The sequence below is a fragment of the Amblyomma mixtum genome, chromosome 4, assembly GCF_055824585.1.
Source record: "Amblyomma mixtum isolate Tamu chromosome 4, ASM5582458v1, whole genome shotgun sequence".
NCBI lineage: Eukaryota > Metazoa > Arthropoda > Arachnida > Ixodida > Ixodidae > Amblyomma > Amblyomma mixtum.
Window position 1 is genome coordinate 51,177,464 of NC_143015.1, and position 10,231 is coordinate 51,187,694.

The following is a 10,231-nucleotide window of genomic DNA, read 5'->3' on the forward strand; positions in this document are numbered from 1 at the left end:
CCACACCACGGGGGGTGGTACACGGCCGCAGTCGTACGCAACACAAACACAGTTAACGGGCTCACTTTCAAAGCCTACAGCGCAACACACGCGGAGGAGATTGCCATTGCTCTGGCTCTCACGAATCCCAAGTCAAAACACACCATCACCGACTCGCGAGGGGCCTGTCGGAACTACGAGTTGGGCTGGGCTCCCTCGCTTGCCTGGCGCATACTGGAGTGGAGCTGTCGATCTGAAGATCCAACTCCACGCAACCTGATTTGGGCCCCCGGTCGCCAGGGACTCCAGGGAAACGAACAGGCCGGTCAGGCCGCCCGCGCACTCTCTCCCCGGGCTATCTCACTGTCCTTGGAAGGGTACTCCCAATCAGACAATCTGGCCATTACATTCAAACAAATCACCGATTACTAGAAGGAGGAGCACCGGCGCTACCCGGCCCCTTGTAAGGGTCTGGATCGCGCTGACGAGCGCCTCCTCATCAAAATTCTCACTAACACTGTACTGTGCCCGGCGGTGCTTAAACATTTCAATACATCCATTGATGGCACGTGCCAGTTCTGTGGGGAGGTGTCTGACACCTTCCACATGGTTTGGGCGTGTCAGTCTAACCCATCTATCCCCCCCAACCCCAACCCCACCAGAGAGGACTGGGAGGCGGCCCTGCTCGGCTGTCAAGACCTAAAGAGCCAAAAGGCCTTGGTTCAATGGACGCGGGCGGCGTTGCTTGCCAATGGGGCCCCGGATTAGGGGCTCCACCTAGTACTGTGAGGGGAAAGGGCCAATAGGGTCCTACCCCAATCATCTTTCCGTAAAAAATTTAATTGCCCATAAATGTTTTTCACCACCACCACCCGGAGTGTTCGAAGAGGAATTTCTCTACATGCGCTCCTCACCGCGCTCTCCTTCCTCCCTAGCGCATAAGTCAAGCGGAGTGCTGTTGTTAATGCGATTGGCGGTGGTGGTGGAAATCTTTATTAGGGAGGGACAGGAGGTAAGTTTGGATCAGCCCGTGAGGAACCGGTCCTTAAAGCATTAGGTGGAGGTCCCTAGTATGGGACCCCAGTGGCGGTGGCAGCCTTCCGGGCGCGTCTCACTAAGGCTTGTTGGGTCTGTAATTCGTAGCAGCCAAGGAGGGTCGCCTCCCAGTCCTCTCCCAGTCCTCCAGTGTTGGGTTGGGGATGGGGGATTGGCCGTATTGGAGGGGCAGACCCGCACCATGTGATAGGTTTTACAAGACACCGCTCTACGGTGCAGGCAGCTGCCGTTAAAGGAGGGGTCAAAATGTTTTAGTCAGAATACCGGCCAACGACCCAACCCTCCTCGCCATCCCACGATCCCTTCACCGAGAGCTCCTCATCAGGCCGCTCCCGAGGAATGCATCCGTCCCACCATGAGCAGCGCCGCAGAGCCCGTGCGAAGGCACTCCATCGAGCGTACGGCCCCCAGCCGGACGCCGTATGGGTGGACGCTGCCTGCACGGCTGATGAAGCGACAGCAGCTATGGTAGACTCCTCTTTTTCCGCCCTCCTCACACTACCTCTCCCTCCAGACACCTCCCCACAAGCTGCAGAGGAAGTCGCCATTGCACTTACTATCACCCGCACGGAAGCCCTATACATTTTAAGCGATTCTAAAACTGCGATTCTAAATTTTGCTCGAGGCCGAGTCCATGTCCCTGCTTTTGGCATACTGGACACGCCCGATGCCCCCCCCCCCCCCCCCGCCCCGCCAAGTGGAGCTGATATGGGTGCCCGCGCACTCCGGGAATCCCGGAAACGAGGCCGCCAACCTTTTAGCCCGAGGTTCTGACAGAGAATTACTGCATAACTTCCTTTCCTCAAAAAGCGTTGCGTTCAAAGACCAAGGCATCGCACCGAACGGGTGGTGACGTTCCTCCGTTCCTGTACGGTGCGGTTCGGGTGTACACCGATATGACAGAGAATTACTGCATAACTTCCTTTCCTCAAAAAGGGTCGCGTTGAAAGGGTGGTGGTGGTGGTGAAAAACATTTATAGTGCAATAAATATTTACAGAGAGGTGATTGGGGTAGGCCCTATTGGCCCTTTCCCCTAACAATACTAGGTGGAGCCCCTATTCCGGGGCCCCATTGGCAAGCAACGCCGCCCGCGTCCGGTGAACCAGGGCCTTTTGGGTCTTTAGGTCCTGACAGCCGAGCAGGGCCGCCTCCCAGTCCTCACTGGTGGGGTTGGGGTTGGGGGGGATGGATGGGTTGGATTGACACGCCCAAACCATGTGGAAGGTGTCAGCCACCTCCCCACAGAACTGGCACGTGCCATCAAAGGATTCGTTGAAATGTTTAAGTACCGCCGGGCACAGTACAGTGTTAGTAAGAATTTTGATGAGGAGGCGCTCGTCAGCGCGATCCAGTCCCTTAAGGCGAAGCTTAAGGCGAAGCTTAAGCGTCATTAATTAGCAGGTAATTAGTTTTCTGTCATTGATTAATAATTAGTCACTAGTTAGTAATTTCTCATTACTTCGCCATCAGTTATGTGTGACGTTATCCAGTGGTGACATCACCAGTGTCTCATAGGCAAAATGGTGGTGAAAGCGCTTTCGCCTCTGTGCACTTTAGACAAAGTGCCCCTGAATTTTGTTTCCTTCTTAATGCTTCCCCCCGCCCCGTGTTTAGCTAAATTTTTGGTTTAGTCTTGCTTTATTTTCGTTTTTTCGATATTTTAATTTCAGTTCCTTGTGTTTTCTGTTTGATTATTTTGGTTTTCTAGTACATTTATTTCTCTTGTTAGTTTTTTTTTTCTGCTTTCAAGAATTTTATATTTTGATTTTATTATTGCTCTCATTTTTCATACTGTTTTTATTTTGTGCTGTGCTGCCCCTCAAGGTCATTTGGCAAAACGACATGAGCTTCAAGAACGGGAACATAAGAGCTTCCGTTCTAAAGGGAGCCGCCGCCGTGGCTCAGTGGTTGTGCTGCCCGGCTGCTGATCCGAAAGCCGCGGGATCGATCCCGGCCGCGGCGGTCGCATTTCGATGGAGGACAAATGCTAAAGGCTCGTTTACTAAGCGATATCCGTGCACTTTTATGAACCGAAGGTGGGCGAAATTTCGCGAGCCCTCCAGAATGCCGTCCCTCATAGCCTGAGTCGCTTTTGGGACGTTAAAGAACATGCAAACAAACCAGACAAATCCCTCTTCTGAATGCACACCTTATCTGGTGGTGGTGGTGAAAACATTTATTACGAATGAGCAGGAGGTATGTTTGGATCAGCCCGTAAGGGACCGATCATTACAAACACTAGGTGGAGGTCCCTAGTATGGGACCCCAGTGGCGGTTGCCGCCGCCCGGGCGCGCCCGACTAAGGCTTGTTGGGCCTGTAAGTCGTGGCAGCCGAGCAGGGTCGCCTCCCAGTCCTCCCGGGTTGGGTTGGGGATGGGGGGAATAGCGGGGTTGGAGGGGCAGGCCCACACCATGTGATAAGTGTCAGAAGACACTGCACTACAGTGGGGGCAGCTGCCGCTAAAGGAGGGGTCAAAATGTTTTAGCGCTGCCGGGCGCAGCAATGTATTGGTGAGAAGGCGGAGAAGGAGCCGCTCATCCGCCTTCTTCAGGCCTTTACATGGGCTAGGGTAAAGGCGATGACAATTTTGATAATATGTTGTAATATCTTTGAATGTATAGACCGGATTAAAATCGGATTCCTGATCGGACGGGGAGGAGAAAACAGCCCGGTGAGAGAGCGCGCGGGCGGCTGCGTCTGCTGCCTCGTTTCCTGCCAACCCCTGATGAGCAGGGGCCCATATGAGGTAACGGTGTGCGGGGTCCGTATCCCGTATGCAATTTTGGTATATTCGAGAGACTAGGGAGGGAGTGCAGCCTTGTTCGACGTTCCGACAGGCCCCTCGCGAGTCGGTGATTACGTATTTTGAATTGGAATGTGAGGCCGCGAGAGCAATCGCGACCTCTTCTGCTTGTGTTGCACTGCGGGCTCTGAAAGTTAGGCCGTTAACTGTGTTGCTGTTGTGAACTACCGCGGCCGTGTACCATCCCCCGTGGTGAGGGCCGGAGGCGTCCACGTAGTATACGCCTGTTTTGTTGCCATAATATCGGGCTAGCGCTTCCGCTCGTGCCAGTCGCCGACCATTATGGTCTTCATGTGACATGTTTGCTGGTAGAGGCCGCACGTGGAGGGCACGTCTCCACAGTTCCGGGATGCGAAACCTGTCTTCCATTGGCGGGTCCAAATATGAATCTCTGCACCTAGTGATGATACATAAATATAACAGCCCGTGGAGACTCTAAGGTGAAGCAAAATTCTCAGTGATTAAGTATTGAGGTGGATAAGAGGGTGGCTTCTGGTGGAGGGGTTGCTCGGGTTAGTATAATCTCATATGCCAATGCTATGGCAGGTGCTCGAACACTCCAATCAGATTTTCAAATTCGTCGTTGGGGACGACGCCACACCCATTCAACCAATCAGGGCATTTCGTTTCAACAAAACTTGGTTGTTACATGACAACCCAATGGCTCTTTCATATAAACTAGAATGCAACAGGTAGAGTTGAATTCTTTCAATCTTCACGCCGGTTCTTAAAAGAGGTCTGAAAGACATTCTGAGGAGAGTAAATAAACTTCTTCAGCTGTTACACTCTCTCGTCATAAATACCTGAGCCCAATAATGCACTTATACACGCAGCAGAAAATCCACAACCGAGCGCGGAAGATAGCGAATCCGTTCCAGGGGTCTTTTTCCTCCTATGCACTTCTTCGTCGCACGCTGCTGCATGGTTGTGTTAGAGATGGCTATGTAACCGTTAGCCATCTCTAGTAGAACGACGCTGCAGCGTCCATTGAGTGTCCAAGAAGTGGCGATGGAAGAGGGAGGGCACGAAAACGCTAGAATTCAAGTTTTGATCCACATAATTCACGTTCCACTTAACGAAAATTCCGTGGGCACATAAGCCCCCTTAAGTGAAGGAATGCGAAAGCATATTTTTTGAGGAAAGGAAAGCGCAGTAGCTCTCGGATCTCGACATCAAGGAGGACCGCTCATACACACCATGAGGAAGAATGTGGTCTCAGAAAGCATAGCAATTGAAGGTGCATATGTCATTGGTCGGAACCCCTGTCGCAAGCTCACCTCCAACTTGACTAAAACATGTAACCTATGGGTCATGGGAAATGCAATGTAACCATCCGGAATGCTGTTTGACGAAAGGTTGCTCAAAATTTCAGTGAGTGCATTCGTGATTATTGCCCCATCATAGAAGAGGGAATCGCTCACGAGGGCATCGGATTACGAGGGCATCGCTCACTTGTGTATTTTCTTCTGTCTAGGGACCGATTTCTGGGATGACGAACGTATGGCCATCGATTGACAGCTGAGTGTGTTCGAACCGCGATATCACTGTGGTATCAGCTGTGCACCGTGCTCTACCCACGAGGCCTGCCGAACTACGATGGTGGAACGTCATCCAGGACAAGGCCAATCAGCGCAAGCAACACGGATCGACAAGCTATAAAAGCCGCCGCTTCTCTCTCGTTAAAGGAGTATCTGTTCTCGCTTCGGCGAGCGCGGCTACGGCCGCTTCTTTTTGAGCAGCGTCCGCTCCGGCGGACGCAGTTGTTCCTGCGACGCGCGTCTTTTCTTGCCTTTTTCTCCTTCCTCTGATCTCTTACCTCTCCTCTATCTGCACGTTGGCAGCGGTGGTGGCTTGGCTAGAGCCAGCAGCAGGCCCGTGCAATTTCCTTTTCATCCTTCTCTCAGTCACAACAACAACAACAAGGAATCTGTCCTCGCTTCGGCGAGCGCGGCTTCGGCCGCTTATCTGATTTTTGAGCAGCGTCCGCTCCGGCGGACGCAGTTGTTGCTGCGACGCGCGTCTTTTCTTTCCTTTTTCTCTTTCCTCTGCTCTTTTAACTCTCCTCTATCTGCCCGTGGCAGCGGTGGTGGCTTGGCTCGAGCCAGTAGCAGGCCCGTGCAATTTCCTTTTCATCCTTCTCTTAGTCACAACAACAACAACAACAACAGGCTGCAGTCCGTAGTTGAGGGTATCTGGGGCCGAATCCACGACAGAGTTCGCTTTGGAACGCGTTCGCTTTCTCTCTTGCCACCTCGCTCCATTGGTCGAGTGTCGTCACCGCTGGCGGTGACGTCACTTCAGGGAGGCGGGAACACGGATTTTGTTGACGTCACGAGACATGTCAATCAAGTGAAAGAACGCGTTCGGTCGCTGTGTGCGGAACTCTGAAAGTGGCGTTCGCTTCAGCGCGAGGAGAGACATGCCGGTACCTCCCGCCGCCCCGCTGTTGTTCGCGGTGCTCAGCGAATGTGATCGGCGGCCTCGGCGGTCGCGCGTGCATGACAATCCTTTCGACATGCCTGATGATGCTTTCCGAAGGCACTTCAGGCGGTCGAAGCTACTTGTACGCCAGCTATGCGAAGATCTCATACCCCACCTTGGACCAACGAGGAAAAGTGCGCTCACAACAGAGCGCAAAGTACTCTGCGCCCTAGGGTTCTTCGCTACCGGGGCTTCCAGGCGGCAGTCGGTAGCGAGGCAACTATACGGCTCTCGCAGTCGTCTGTGAACCGGACGATTTTGGCCGTCGCTCAGGCAATCGTGCGTGTAGGCACGAAGAAAAACTGGGTGTCGTTTCCTTGGACTCCCGAGGAGAAGCACCGCGCCAAGGCAGAGTTTTTGGAGCGTGATCTTATCCCCGGCGTCGTCGGGTGCGTCGACGGTACGATGATCGCCATAATTGCGCCCAAGAGTCTTAGCCCCGGCGAGACGCAGGCTTTTATGACTAGTGAAAATGTCAAGCTGACAAGTGTTGACACGTGAAAAGTCTCCCGCGCAAGTTCAAAATGCCTATCACCCTCTCGCGAACACGAAATAAAACAACACAATTGAGAGCGCCCTCTCGGGAACGCAAAAGAAAAATCAATCAAGAAGCATTGAAACCGTCTCAAAATAAATTCTATGCTTATTTTATAGGCTCTGAGTAATAAATTTGCAGTATTGTAGCCAAACGTATTCATTTAGAGGTTAAAAACGCTGAGAAGTTAGCATATGGCCCCTTAAAAACACAAGAAACCGAGATGGGACCGCCCAACAAAGCCGATTGGCTGTTGCCTGCCCCCTTTTCCTCCCGCAGTGTTCCTCCCACCGTTCTCCCGCCGATGTCAACGTCAAACTGACGTCACGGCAAAGCGAACGCGTTCCAAAGCGAACACTTTCGTGGATTCGGCCCCTGTTCTCGCTTCGGCGAGCGCGGCTTCGGCCGCTTATCTGTTTTTTGATGGATGGATGGATGGATGGATGGAAAACTTTATTAAGCAGGTGAGTTTGGACCGTACAAGGTCTCAGGGCCATCGCACAGCCCTCACATCACGCGCATGTGTCCAGGCCACGTAGGGCCATGGCACTGGCACCCCGGTTCACACAGCGAAGTTGCGCGTCCGGGTCCTGCGACTCAAGGAGGGCCTCCCATTCCTCCCATGTACCGATGGCGGGCTGTCCCTGCGGGGAGGATCGGCAGGGCAGCCGAAGAGGATGTGGTCAACGGTGGCGTGCGGTTCTCCGCAGAGAGTGCACTCTGGGGAAACATGGCGGAAGTAGGATAGAAGCTGAGGGGTAGGAAGAGTTCGGGTCTGGAGTCGCCTCCAGAGGATTTGTTGGGAGTGGGATAGGCGGGGGTGGGGAAGGGGATAGAGTCGACGGGCAAGGCGTGCTTGTTGAGTTAGTTCTGAGAACGTGTGTGCCCGCTCCCTCGAGAAATCCCGGCTGGGGTCGCCATTTGCCCGGCAAATAAGTCCTCGGGCTATGTTATCGGCGGCCTCATTTCCGGGATTGCCAGAGTGAGCCGGCACCCACACGAGCTTTATACGCCTATCGGGATTTAGGGTGCACATTCTCAATATCTGCCACGCGGGGGGATGGACGCGTCCGCGGGCGAAGTTAAGAATGGCTGTTTTGGAATCGCATAGTATATAAGCCGCATTGGTTTGGGCAATGGCTATTGCTATAGCTGCTTCCTCTGCTTCTTCCGGGGTACAAGGTGGGTCTATGAAATGGGTAAATAGGGGGGCTGCTGGATGATAAGCCACAGCTACTGAACGGTCTGGACCACACGCAGCGTCCACCCAGCGCACATCCTCTAAAGTGCCATATTCTTTATGGAGAGCTTTGGCTCGCGCGACTCGGCGGGATTGATGGTATTCAGGGTGGACATTCTTAGGAAGGGGTTTCAGGATAAGCGCAGTGTGTATGGCACGAGGGAGAGAGATGAAGTCTGTCGTGTGTGCCGGTATGCGAATTCCCAGAGAATCCAGTATATATCGTCCAGTTTCCGTGCCAGCCAGACGAAGGTGCTGTGTGTAGCGATGTGCATCTATAAGTTCTTGTATAGTGTTGTGCATTCCTAATTTCAAGAGTCTGCCCGTGCTAGTGCTCTTTGGTAGGTTTAGCGCTGCTTTGGTAGCCATGCGGATAAGAGCATTGATCTTGTCTTTATCCGAACAGGAGAGGTTCAGGTAAGGAGTGGCGTAAAGAATGCGGCTAAGCACAAAGGCATGCAGCACCTTGAGATTATCTGCTTCGTCTAGACCAGCTCGTGAATGTGAAACCCTTCTAAGAAGATGGATGACGGAGTAAGTGGACTGTTTTAGTGTTTTCAGGGGAAGGTTGTTTTTCCCCGTGTCATGTAAATGCAGGCCAAGAATGCGGAGGGTAGGTGTTTGCGGTATGGGAGTGTCATGCAGGTAGATCGTGATGGGGGAGGTAGTGACGCGCCGCGGGCGGATTATGAGGAGTGCTGACTTTGTGGGTGAGCATTCAAGCCCAATATTTGCCGCGTGAGTAGCGATAGTTGTAGCGGCTTCCTGAAGGGTCGATTCTATGTCGCCATCCGAGCCGTATGTGGTCCAAACCGTTATATCATCCGCGTAAAGTGTGTGTCCTAAGTGCGGGATGCGGCTGAGAGCCTTGGCCAGGGGGATGAGGGTGAGGTTGAAGAGGAAGGGAGATAACAGCGCCCCTTGCGGGGTACCAATGTTACCAAGCGTGATGGAAGGGGTCTGTATATCATCAAATCAAATCAAATCAATTTATTTAGCATTTCTTTCAATACAGAAATAAATGCAAGGATAAGAACAAAAAGCTGCTTCTCGAGCAGCTTGACAACGGTTCTTACCCCTTGTTTTCTCTTGGCAACGGATAACAGCAGAAATAATACAAAGCTGCGATTAAAATTGTACGAAGATAAGAGCATGTAGTATACATAGAAACTGTAAACACAAAATATATAGTAAACACAAAATACATAATATACATAGTAATTCCAAACAAAAATGCTGCATATTAGTAAAAAGTAATAATACTGGTTCAATGTAACTGATAGACATGGATTCAATAAGACGAATACTAATACTTAATCAACAATATTTTGCACACTGAAGAACATCTAACGGCGAAATTGATATATGGCTATACAGGACTAAAAACATTTCCTGCTACATTTGCAGGCATAGAAGCACAGACCACAGTTTTACCACAGACAGTGTAATGCAGCCATAGGATCATTTCTATAGGATGATCGCCGAGTCGCAAGTCGCGATTTCGGAACACACTCAACCAAGATGAGGAGTTGAGGGTCTCCGCCTGAGCGCGAAGCCGGCTACGGAACTTTGGGTTCCGACCCGGGTTCCTGCCATTGATGACCGTTCCCCTAGGCTTAATTGTCTAGTGGGAGGGCGGAGACTCAGTCTGAAAAAAAAATACGTGCACAAAAGGCTGCAATAATAAAACAAGATTTCAAAACATTGACGTTACCTCCCTAAATTGTGAGTGAACAAACACTTAAGGTGTTGTTTCAATAGTGTGTGGATGTCCGTGTTTGAATTATGATAGTTGTTAAGTAAAGTAGGCATAATGTATTGTAGTCTGTTGTGACCATGATTCGTGCGGGAAAACGGCAGCAACCATACTTCTCTTGTTCTTATATTGTACGGCACCTCGGGTGGTTTTGTTAATTTGCATAATCGTAGAAAAGGCATCCGATTAAATTTCAGGGAATATTTGTATTTTAATAGGGCATTCAGCTCGTACATATGTGTCACAGGAACAACACCAAGTAAGGGGAACAGGTCACTTGTGTGAGCGTCGTATGGAACATCTGCTATGTGACGGAGAGCTCTTTTTTGTAAAAGAAGGAGTTTGTTGATGTTCGTTAGTGATGTAGTTCCCCATACAA

The 10,231-nt window shown here is 51.4% G+C and overlaps 1 pseudogene; it reads left to right on the forward strand.

Moving 5' to 3' along the window:
* Window positions 1-9,546: 9,546 nt before the first annotated feature.
* On the forward strand, window positions 9,547-9,748 carry LOC149346480 (small nucleolar RNA U3; annotated as a pseudogene).
* Window positions 9,749-10,231: the final 483 nt, after the last annotated feature.